Raw genomic sequence first — 12,019 nt, 5'->3', positions numbered from 1 at the left:
TGTTGCCGACTTTTGTTTAGAATCGAAAAATGGCTGCCCACAGTGTGTCAAGAACGAACGCGAAGACCATCTCCCGAGGCCAGTGGACGGTAGAGAAAGACGACGTATGGCAACGTATTTCTCAGTACAAAACATTGAGCACACTGCGCCTACAGTCCGCCTCCATGCGTGATTACATTCTGAAGTTGCGATAAATCACGCAGGTTTCAAATCCCTGGAATCTCCTCCCTGAAATCGTTGGATTAAATACCAAGTGTGTTTCTCAGGATTATAACAATAAAAATGGGTTACACTGTCAGTTGTGTCTGTGGTCTCCCACATTTCAGATTTGAAAATGTGTGTGGGGCAAGCTTGAGTTGAGCAGGATAAGTGATAAGCTGCTAAATGTTACATAATTGCTAGACTTTTTATCTTATACAGTAGAGGGTTGATTGAGGATGCTCATCTGCCACATAATGTACACACACACACTAACACACAGACACACACAGCTTCTTCAGCTAGACAAGAGCTTTGCTGTAGAAAGAGGAAGAAGCAACATTCTTGCTGTTTATCTAGTCATCTGATCTGTTCAGTGAGTCATGTGTTGGAGCCGTGTTCAACGCTTTGTGGCACACTTCAGGCTAACCCCAACCCTGGTCTTATGCATTCTGTGTTTTCAGCGTCTCATGTTATTCTTTCACTCTAAACGTGCACAAGATTCCCTCTAAATCAAATCAAATTCTAGACTTGTTTTACTCTTATGACTGAAAATGTCTTCCATACACTGTTAACAGTATCATTACCAGCTATGTTCGGGAAAAACACAACCTGCTCTGCACGATCAGGAACCAGGTTAGACTTTAACAAATAAATAAATCAGTAATAAATTGACAATATGCAAAATCCAATCAATATTAAGTGTCGCTAAGGGTTTCTTAATTTCCTCCCTCAAATATTGACAGTGTCATAAATGCAGTAATTGTTTTTGCTGACTTCAATAATCCACGAGTATTGAAAAGCCCTAGTCTCTGTACCACCGAGCTGGCTGGTTAATAATAGCTATCCAGGAGAGGATGGCACAAAATCAAGTTTTGTATTCTGGAGCGAAGGTCGACAGTTTAATTGGAAGTGCAAATTCTGTTCACGTGTATCCCCACAGTGGATTAAGCCACGGGCAAAGTGAATGTGCACACTGCAAGTGTGGGAAGGTGGGGGGGTGCACATGTTTAGCTGAACTACAATTATCATCACGTCAGGGTTGTTTTTTGTTTTTTTTTACTCCTCAAAGCCTCTTTCACACAGATCAGGATGCTCCCACTCCCTGCTACTGAACCAACGACGATAATGCTGCCAATTTTTCACTAAGAAAAAGTAAATATTGACTCGACGACTACGGCTCCCATCTGTTGGTGTGAGAGAAAGCGGCTCCCTCTCTTTCTGTCCGTCTCTCTTTCTCTTGCATTGCTGGCTGTGAGAGTCTACCGAGAATACCCCGTCATTATATTTACCCTCCAGCCACACTTACCCTTGTAGTGAAGATAAACCCACGGTCTCATAGGTGATATCTCACTTTCTCTAAACAGAAATGTAAAAGTGCACCTGCATAATAATAAATCACATCTGCACCTGTAAAGGTGGAGTTCGTGTTTTGATCATAGGCCGTGTTTGAAGCTGAGATGTCAGTGCACAGACTGACGTATTGTGCATGCAGTAGATATTCCTACTTATTAACAACTAGTTATGTGGTCCTTGAAACTGTCGTTCTGATAAGTGACCTGGACAAATATTTAATCATGTAACTGAGTACACAATATGACACTATATACAACACAATCATTCAAAATATCTCCAACACTTGACCATCACGTCCATATTTTCACAAAAAAATGTCACGGTCTGGAAATGCAGCTGAGAGTAGGACAGTGTTTCACGATGTAAACATTGACTTGTTTTAGGTATGTTGACTGTGCTACTACGCCAAACAGTACAAACAACATTTGTTTTAATCCCTGGAAAGAATGTGAAGGAAGCTAACGCAGGATGAACCTGGATCATTTGTGGCCAAGAAACGTGATTGAATGAATGTTAATTCCGCCTTTGTTCTCAGAATACTTGCACTGACATTATTTCATCCATCATTGTCGGTCTAATGTCGCTCACTGCCTGACCATTTTTGTGAAGATATGAACTCGAAAGGGACAATAGTGATTTTATGGTGGGTGTGAGTGGGGACTGTTGGGAAGGGTAGTTGGGGTTTAGTATTTTACACTTTTTCTTTCCCCTCTTTTAGGTGATTAGTTCTGACCAATGAACCCTGGCAGCAGCCATTAAATCTGGTCATAATTTTTCCATCAAAACCAGTGGGAGATAAGGGACCAATATAACTGCAGATGGTGTTCTATTGCTATTACATTGTGTTTACACAGATTTAACATCATAATGTCAAGTTAAAGCCAGAAATTCATCAATTTCAGCTCCAAAGTTCCTAAATGTAGCTAATCTACCCCACTGTTCTCTAATAAATATGACCGCATCTTAGTGCTGCTGTGTTAAAACTTGAAAGCTACACAAAGACTAATTCAGTCAACTTTTCTTTTTATTGTGAACAATTGCTTCCCTCGGATGGACTGACAATTTATGGATAATGAAAAAGTTATACCTCTTCCCTCTATTAAAAATAAAGATCACGGCATATGTAAATGAATCTGGCCGAGCCGACAATAAGCCTTCTGCTACTAAACTAATACAAATGACATCATTAATGCTGAGCATATTACAGAGAGCAATCCTCTCGGCTGTGTTATGGTTTCTAGGCTGACATGAGGGAGCACACGGCGGCGGCAGCGCAACCTGCTTATCAGAGAGTGATGTCTGGCTGAGGACGGACGTGCACTGCACATCAGTCTTGTTTGGAAGATACAGTGAAAAATGAGGCCTCTCATCATTCAGCTCTAATCCAATAAGATGTCTGTCATCTGCAGCTCTCAATGGAGCTTGTTTGCAGTGCTGAAAGCTTTGGAGCAAAAATGATGTGTTCGCTAATGAGCAAATGCAAATAAAGAGTCAAGTAGATTTCTGTGCTGAATTAGAGGGAAAAGCCCTAATCATTGTTTTAGGTGTTTTTCTTTACCTTGGGGGTTTTTGTTCTTTCACAAGGACTACACACTACACACTGACACCCCACAATTACATAAGTTGTCAGATGGGCCTACAGGCAGGATGAGGCCATATGTTCACACACATTATGCACACATTTTAATCAATTCACTTGATGCAGATTAGGTTATTAATATGCACTCACGAACCCAATGCTCTGGAGACAAGACTCTAATATTAAAGAGGCAGCCTGTGGTATACTAAACTCAGGAAGGAAAGCCTTTTCACCATACCAGGTGTTTACTGGACGGTGATTCTCTTGCAAAGGAACTCAATAAAAGTAACACGAGGACAAATGTGAAATGAGTATTGCAGCAGTGATCTCTGGCAGTGAACTCACCAGTTCAGCATCAATAATGTTCAGCGGGAGAAGCACATGTCTTGGCCTGCAGAGACAAAAAAGGACATTTTTTAAGACGGAGAGAGAATTTCATAAATAACAGAGAAGTGAATCTGGACTTATTTGGCTGAGGTTTAAAAGCATTGGTGCAGGAGGAAGGACATGGCCTGAGAAAGCTACACAGTGAGAGATGAGCACATACCATGTCCATTTACTCCCCTGCCAATGAAAAAAAGTATATCACACTATTGACAAACTGCAGCGGAACAGCCTCAGATTGTCAGATTTCAATTATATGGGCCGACATATTGTGATTCAACACGCTTTTTAACATAACACAGACACTGTCAGTTAGAATGCCAATCTGTTGGTCTGCCGGCCAAACAATCCATCTGGTTGCCTGCCTGCACTGCCACGTTCGAAGAACAAGTGGACCTCTCGTCAAAACAAAGTGAGACAGCTGAGCTAATCAAGACCAGATATGTCAAATAAAAGCAAATAGTAGCACAAGGGGAAAATACAGAGAAAGCGTCTGCATTCAGAAACAAAAAAAGTAATTGAGATGTACAGCGAAATGGCAGGCAAAAAGATGGATTCCAACTAATGTCCCACTGGAATAAACTGCCAATCTTTCAGCAGCTCAATATGATGTTGGAACGCACCCCAGTGTGAAGACATACAAAAAGAGAATATGAGATTTTGTTCGGACCAAAACGCTACAGCAACAATCAAGCTGGAATCCCAAACGTCAACACTGGGAAATGTGAGTTTTACACACATTTCATCCCTCTAATATGTATGGCTGCAGTACAGTCACATTTGTAAACCTTATGAATGTAAAAGCAACGCCTGGCTTGTCATACGTGTGCCTGGACTTCAAGATGTTGCTTTACTTTCCTCTTCATTCTCCATTATATACCGGCTTTTCATCTGTGAGATTAAATCTAGTTTTCTTATTGTTGGCTTCACTGTGACTCAAAGCAAATGTGTTATTCTGTCGTGCTAAATGCAAAAAAAAACATGTTTCTTTTCATTCATCCAATTCTGAACAGAAAATTAAAATCCCACCTCACCACCTGCATTACACAGAGAACACTGCTACGTCTTCAAGACAGAGATAAGTAAATAATTAAATCCTTTTTTTTTTCCAGCATAATGACTAAAAGGTATCAAAGGATGCAAAAAGGTTCCTTAATTCATCAATGCTAATAATTGCTGGTAATGACCACAAAGCAGTATCAGCCAAAAAATAATTAAAGCCATAATCACCCTGCCATCACATCACCAATTACAAATACATCAGGGTGGCACTGTGCTGCACAGCACCTGCTGAATAATAATCAGTCATTTCTGTCAAAGTTTCTGACCACTCTGCCTACATCCACAGCCATTTTCTTGTACAAAAACACATTTATTCTGCACCAGATACACCTGATATCCACATTACCTCAGCATATAAGAGACACAGAAGACTAGGAATGAACAATCTGCTTAATATATCTAATTGCAGGTTTTTTTGCCATTTGATTTGCTACATGATTTCTTCAGTCAAGCTTCAGTTTAATATTTTGTTATTACCAAATGACACCATCAAAATATAAAATGACTATACTCTGATGCAAAGATGTAAATTCATCCATCCATCTTCTACAGCTTTATCCTCCACATGAGGGCCGCAGGGGGAGCTGTGCCAATCTCAGCTGACATAGGGCAATAGGCGGGGTAGGTGTAAATTCTCTCCAATATAATTTGTTGTAACAAAATAGAACAATTTCACTGAAGCCTTTAAATTTGGTAATCGGACTATTTCATCTTGCGATTTCAACTGTTTATCAGTTTCAGTTTGACCTCTTCATTGATCTAACTAAAAAAAAGTCCCTGCACCGAATTTCCACCATTGTTGCTTTGCGTTCTTGAGCCTCCAACTCAAACGACCCCATTGGTTGTTTGCGTTTTTAAAATAGAAAATAACAGCAATAATGGCTGTGATAAGGCGTGGATGTCACGCAACACACTGATTAAATGGAACACAGTAGCCATGGTAAGCCCGTTTTTTGTCTTATTGCCATTGTCTGTAACTTACTGCCTAGCCTACACGTGTGCGTTGACAAATACCACGGTGTCGTATCTCTCCTACTGCTGTGCAGTACATTTCGAAAAGCTCCTGTTCTCCAACTCAAACTACTCAATTAGTCATTTGAGTTGGAGAACAGGTTGGAGCTCTAAGTAAACTACAGAGGTAAGATTCAGCTTCCTGTTTACACCTGCGCGCCCATACACAGTGTAGCTGAAAAGTCACATGACCATCGCATACGGTGCTGAAGCACTCGTCTGTACGTACATTAAATCTGTTTTTACCTGAAAAGGACAGAACACTTACTTTGTAATCTGGAGCTAAGACCAGGGTTTAAGCCACAGGTGGGGGATCGTTAATGTGTGAGGGAGGGTAATGTTTGTCCATGTAATGACCAGCCAAACGTTTACGTGGCCAAGTCAATAAGCCTAAGCCGAATTTGTTTTCTTTACATAATGGTGGTGATACTTCTGCACAACAGTACAGTCAACATTTGAGAGATGAGGTGGGAGAAACAAAAGAATCTGTAACTGTACATCATTAGACACCCTCTGGAGTCCATGTCCTAAAAACTCACTGAGATAAGAGAGTGGCCTTACAACATTTACAATGTTTTACATTTACTACACCTGGTGGTGCCTTAAGTAAGGCTTTCTCTGCAAGTACGGCTCACACCGCACACTGTGTGCATCGTAAGAGGACGTCAGTCTGTGTGCACACAAGGAATAAGCTCAAGCAACATGTTTGTTAAGGCACAATATACACCCGAGTCAATCCTGGACAGAATAATACATTATGGGTTATTTGAACAGCAAATAATCCTACAGGTTATTCCTAAACAAATAACACAGTCTGCCTCCTGGGTGTATGTGATAAAACAGGTTATGAAAATAGAATGCTGTTGTCTGACTCCGTGTCGAAACCAAGCACTGTTGCCACTAACACTTGCTCAACAGAAACCACTTTTGGAAGAAATTGTCCTTCTCTGTTAAAAACAGATGAGAGACTGCACCGCAGACAGCAAACTGACATTGATTTCAAGTGTTGAGGTGTCAAAATGGAAACTATCTTTTTAAATAATCTTTTTTCATTCATTCATTTGACACACATGGATGGAACATAACATGAAACACCAAAATCTGAGATTATTTAGGACAATAAAACAGCCTTATTGCACTATATATATCAATGCTGAATAAGAGGTTCATTTTGTGTTGTAATGTCCTATTTATAAGGACATGAGGGATGTTCTTTTCATTAAAATGTGTTGATCTGTGTGTTTGACTCGACTCAGAATCCCTACACTTAAAACACAATAAACTATCCTGCTGCTGAACCAGAAGTCAAAATTAAATCAAATTAAAGTGTATATAATGTTCAAGCATTGAGATATGGCACATTAAATTGCTTTTTGGATGGTTAATTAACCTCGGTTTTGTGAAATATTTGTTCTGTTTGTTGTGTTTTTTTATTTGTTTTCCTCCCATAAATGTTAAAACCACAATCTTGTTTCTTGAGTCTTAAGTTATGTGACATTTATCATGATATTTATTTTAATAATCTCTTTGGCCCGGCCCTGAATTAACATAACACGTTATTGACATTTAAAGTCACAAAATAAACACAAAAAACTAGCTCTTTCTGTTTGCCCTGACACAGTCTGGGATACATTCATGTGCAGCTGCAGCCTCCACATTCACTCAGCCGTCAACATAATGCACTTTCACATATTATATTATATAATATATTAACCTTATACTACGTTATAAACGGGATTATAACGGGCTGTAAATGCTACAGTGCAGTGAACCATATTGTGCACACGTTTGTGCCAAAATAAGACCGAAAGCAGCCGCTGTGTGTCGGCGAGTCCTCTGACTTTTATGGCCACAGAGCAGAGCAGTGTGTGCCTGTCACATCGGCCGGCTGGCTCCTGCTCTGTCCCGCTACAGCTAGCTCCAGTCACTATAGCCTCCCAGCCGCTGGAAACATGAATAACCCCGCATTTCATCAACTCCACAGCCCACGGCGGCTCCGTGGCGTGTCATTTTTACCTGGAGGAAAGGAGAAGCCATAGCGACGAACGCGGAGAGAGTGAAAAGAAACGCTGGTTGCTAAATGTCCCCCCCGTTAATGCGTTTGGTTAGCTAGCTAGCATATAAAGTGTGTGTGAGTGTGTGCGTTTTTGTTACCTCTTCAGGACCTGTTCTGGCAGAAACACTGACCTTGTCAGGACCAGTAGTCCGCCAAGAACCAAAAACCTGTTTCTAATGGGACAAAATCTCATTTCTGACGCTGTGGTTGAAGTTAAAAGGTAACATGTAAATATGGCGGTTATATTAAGGTTAGTTTAGTGGTTATGGATAAGGTTTTGGTGGTAGGCTGCCCAAATGAATGGAATTCAATAGAGTCCTGATAAGTATAGCGGCGCACACATGTGCATGCGTGTGTGAGAGAGAGAGACAGGCGGATTTGGCGTGTACGAGCGTGATGGAGTTGAAATGAAAGGTCTCTACACAACAACCGCGTCAAATACAACACAGTGCAGCCCCGGTTTGACTGAGCAGCAGCAGCAGCACCAGCAGCAGCAGCAGCAGCAGCACAGTTACACTGAACGCTATGAATGTAGCAGCAGCTGCCAGAGAGATTTCAAATACCGGTGTGTGTGTGTGTGTTTCTTACAGCTGGAGATGGGGACAGGTTTAACCCAAGAAAAGATGCTTGTCAGAGTTCAGGGTCTGGACTTACTTTCTTTGTAGGTCTGTCTGTCTATGTCCTTCACCTCCTCCAGATGCTGCTGCTGCTCCGTCTGTCCCGTCTCCCTCCGCCTGTCTGTCCTCTGTCCCTGCTCCTCCTGCTCCTGCTGCTGCTGCTGAAGCTGAAGCTGCCGCTCACTGTCCCGCTGCTCTTGTACCACTCGCCCTCCAGTGGAGAATGAGCGGCCCTGATGCGACTTTGATTAGGAGCAGCTCGGCAGCGCCCTCCTCCTCCTCCTCCTCCTCCTCACAACCCACCCACTAAACGTGCGTGCTGCCTGCGCGTGAATTTCGCGCGCGTGCACAGCAGCTTGTGTGTGAATGAGTGAACCTTGGGTTGACAGACAGACAGAGTGAGTCATCCAGCAGAAGCAGCTCCTCCCTGCCCTTCCAACAGCTGACTCTACTGTAGCAGCCAAACACTGCCTCCTCTTCCTCCTCCTCCTCCTCCTCCCTGTGTAAAGTCTCCCTGTGACAGTGCACTGTCTCTCTCACTGTCTGCTGCTCAGCTGTCTCTTCACTATTACACTTTCATTTCTTTCACTTTGCATCACTTGCTTTCTATAATGTGACCGTGATTATCTTTCCATGCTGACATGAATAAACACACTGATCAGCATCAGCAGTAGAACTGTCTGGTTTTTATTCTTGTGGCACATCAGTGTGTTTATGTTTCAGCCTTGATGCCACAGAGAACAAATAACTGTACACACAGACCAAAACTAAATCTGAGGAAACCACCCCCCAAGAACTTTCCATAAAATATACTGTATATCACGACATAACTTTTTTCAGTGTCAAAAAAAGAAGCTTCTATAAATACTGAAATGTTTATGCACTGTGCAAACACACTTTGACTTTTAAAAATAATTTTAAAACCACAATTAACTGATGAACTCGGGAGAAAAACCTAATCCTTAATTGTCTGATTGCAATAATTCAATATGATAGTGATAGTGATAATATTTCGGCCATGTTGCCCAGCTCTAATCCCATTATAAATGACTTTGTTGTGATTCAAACTCTGGGTTTCATCCATTTTTAAACCGCAATTGAATCAGTCGGCCATTTCTTATTTCTGCGAGTTTACACATTTTGTAGTCAGAAATTTACTCTATTAATGCTGCTACGTGCACTAAAAAAGTTTTTACCCAAATGTTTATTTGACAAAATGTAGCTTTTTGATCAGCTGTTTCATGTATTTACTATTTAGTTTATACATTATGTTTGTATAAAGACACAAATTGAGATTGGTGGGACAAACCATTAGTGTTGTTTGGAGAAGGAAAAGAAAGCCAGCCAAATATATCATTGAAAAAAGGTTGCGTCACACAGTATTTCTGCCATCATTTGCCCTGATTGAAGTTTGGCAGTGGCCATAGGAAAAATCGTTTGAAGTTCAACATAAGTTGTCATTACAGATGATTTAAAAACCGGGCACAGACAAACACGGCTCTAGCACAAGATTAAAACCATCTAACTACTTTATTACTGTGGTCGATTCTTCCATAACATTAATTCATATTCTGAGTCAGAATCAAAATAATGTCATTGATATAAGAATAAAGTTCTTTTGGGGATTTCTCTCTTTAATGTATTTCTCTCATTGCCTGGGCAGAAAACTCATTTATACATATTTTATTGTGATATCACTCTTGCTGTGTTAAATTCTGGAGGAAGAATCACCTTCATGCTTGAAAGATTTAATATTAATGCCAAGGCAAAATGACACAGGAGTGTCTTAGGAGGGCTACAGTTAAAAAAAATGCATCCTCTTCTCTTGAAAATGTAGGCAAATAAATAAATGTTAGAAGTGTTAGGATTTACATGGTTTTTCCCAGCTGTTTCATATTGTACACTATACTGTCTGGGGAAATCTTGGGTTATAAAGAAGAATGACCACAACAGATGCAGCAGAGGTGAAGATACCGTGGATTTTACGGAAATATTGCTGTTTCCAAATCCAACATAATACGTTCACAGAAAATATTTCAAACTATTTTAGTAACAGAATAAAAACATATAGCTGCCACCTTCTGTATATTTGTATGTGACATCAGTGAGGTTCTGAGTTGTGAAAGTTCCTTATGTCTACTGATATTTTTTTTGGTTTGTGTTTTTATACAAAAAGGGTTAAACAAACAGCTGATACGGCACGTCACCACCTGACATCAGGTGTCAGTTCTGAGGAAGGTGGAAGACACACGCCGAAAGTGGTTAACAAGGTAAAGGAAAACTTCCTTTTGTCCAAAAAAACGAAACAAAAAACTCCAAAAAGGTCAACGACTGTGAGGTGCTTCCTCCCATCTGAACCATATGGTGTGAAAGCAACAATAACAAACAATATCAACAAAAGCAGCGTATCCGTCACTACGTATGATTCAGTGTTCTGAGCTTTGACAAATATAAAGTGTCAGTGTTACGGAGTGAGAAAACACCCACAAAGGAAGGTCACTGTGCCTTTCATCATCCATTTAAAGGGGACATTTTAGAATTTAGGACACAGTTTCAGGGATAATATTAGAATTACAACCACAATGTCATCCGGGCTAGATTAGAGTAAGGGTTATGTGTGTGTGTGTGTGTGTACCTTCTAAGCAGCACTCTGTGGTCCTCTCCTCCTCTGGAGTCCTGGCGTGCCTCATTACAGCCCAGTTACCGGACACCTCCTCCTCATCCCCGCAGCAGATGGACAGGCGCAGGGTGATGATATTCCAGGGAGTTTGAAGGACCGTCGCTGTTTATTTAACCCAGAGAATCTTATTAAAAAGCCACTCTCCTTCCGTCCTGAGCTCCCGGGTTAATTAGCTCACTTCCTAGTCGCTGGTATGCATGGAGGCCTCTAAATGGTCACAGTGGTTGTTATGGGTGACCAGGCTTGTCTTATCTCCTGCTGCCTGTTGGGATTCCCGTCGAGGAGCTGAGACTGAGAGGGGACATAGTGTTTATGAAGTCTGGAATACACACACACATGCACATATGTTGTATACAAAGCGGATTGAGCACGAGTTTGCTCACAGAGAAACACGTGCAGTCACAATGATCACACCGATACGTCTGCAACCATGTATAAGGCCTTGAGATAATGTGTGTTATGAATCGGCGCTATACATCAAAATTGAAAAGAATTAATGAGCTTTGACAGAGTACAAGGAATCACTGGTCATGCTACAAAACAGTTAATTAGATATCACTGTGATTGAAGAGCCAGTCAGCTAAAACCAAGACATTCCCCCCTCGACAGTCTGTTACATTTTAAAACAATAGTGCATATTTTTGAAAGTGTTAACAAACGCTGAATAACTCATTACAGTGGTGTTTAGAGCTTGTGTCACCCAGAGACATTCCCAGCACTGCACACAGGAAGTGTTTCGTTTCATGTCGACAGCTAGAAGCGAGATGACTGCAAACAGGTGGGATTGTGAAAGTTTCAGAAGTGAATTCTGCTGCTCAGAAAACCCGGATCGTTCAGCACTTTGAGGAGATGCTGCCTCAGTCAGGTCTGATAGTGTTGCTTGACAGAGGCAGAGTTTTCAGATGAACGAATAATGTTACATCATTTCTGTTCATGCAGAATAATAACAATAAAAATAACCAGAAGTTACACTGCAGTGTTAAATTGAAACAGTAAAATCACAGGATCTTTAGGCAGCAGAGGGATTGATGTCCACAAATGTCCATTATGTGTCCATAATGAACCATTTTAAAGCA

General features: G+C 41.0%; 1 protein-coding gene across 2 annotated transcripts in view; it reads right to left on the bottom strand.

The window, feature by feature from the left end:
- The window catches only part of LOC131443332 (1-phosphatidylinositol 4,5-bisphosphate phosphodiesterase beta-4-like), a 62,836-nt gene extending 54,294 nt beyond the window's left edge, over nt 1-8,542 (bottom strand). For both annotated transcript variants that reach the window (XM_058612861.1, XM_058612862.1), the window contains exons 1-2: nt 8,301-8,542; nt 3,479-3,524 (exon numbers count right to left, since the gene is read on the bottom strand). The gene's annotated coding sequence lies outside the window, so the exon portion shown is untranslated. The remainder of the gene's footprint in view (nt 1-3,478; nt 3,525-8,300) is intronic.
- Between the last annotated feature and the right edge of the window lie 3,477 nt (nt 8,543-12,019).

Source organism: Solea solea, chromosome 17 (assembly GCF_958295425.1).
Source record: "Solea solea chromosome 17, fSolSol10.1, whole genome shotgun sequence".
NCBI classification, from domain to species: Eukaryota; Metazoa; Chordata; class Actinopteri; order Pleuronectiformes; family Soleidae; genus Solea; species Solea solea.
Note: the sequence above shows the minus strand (reverse complement) of the source record. Positions and strands in the feature narration are given on the sequence as shown.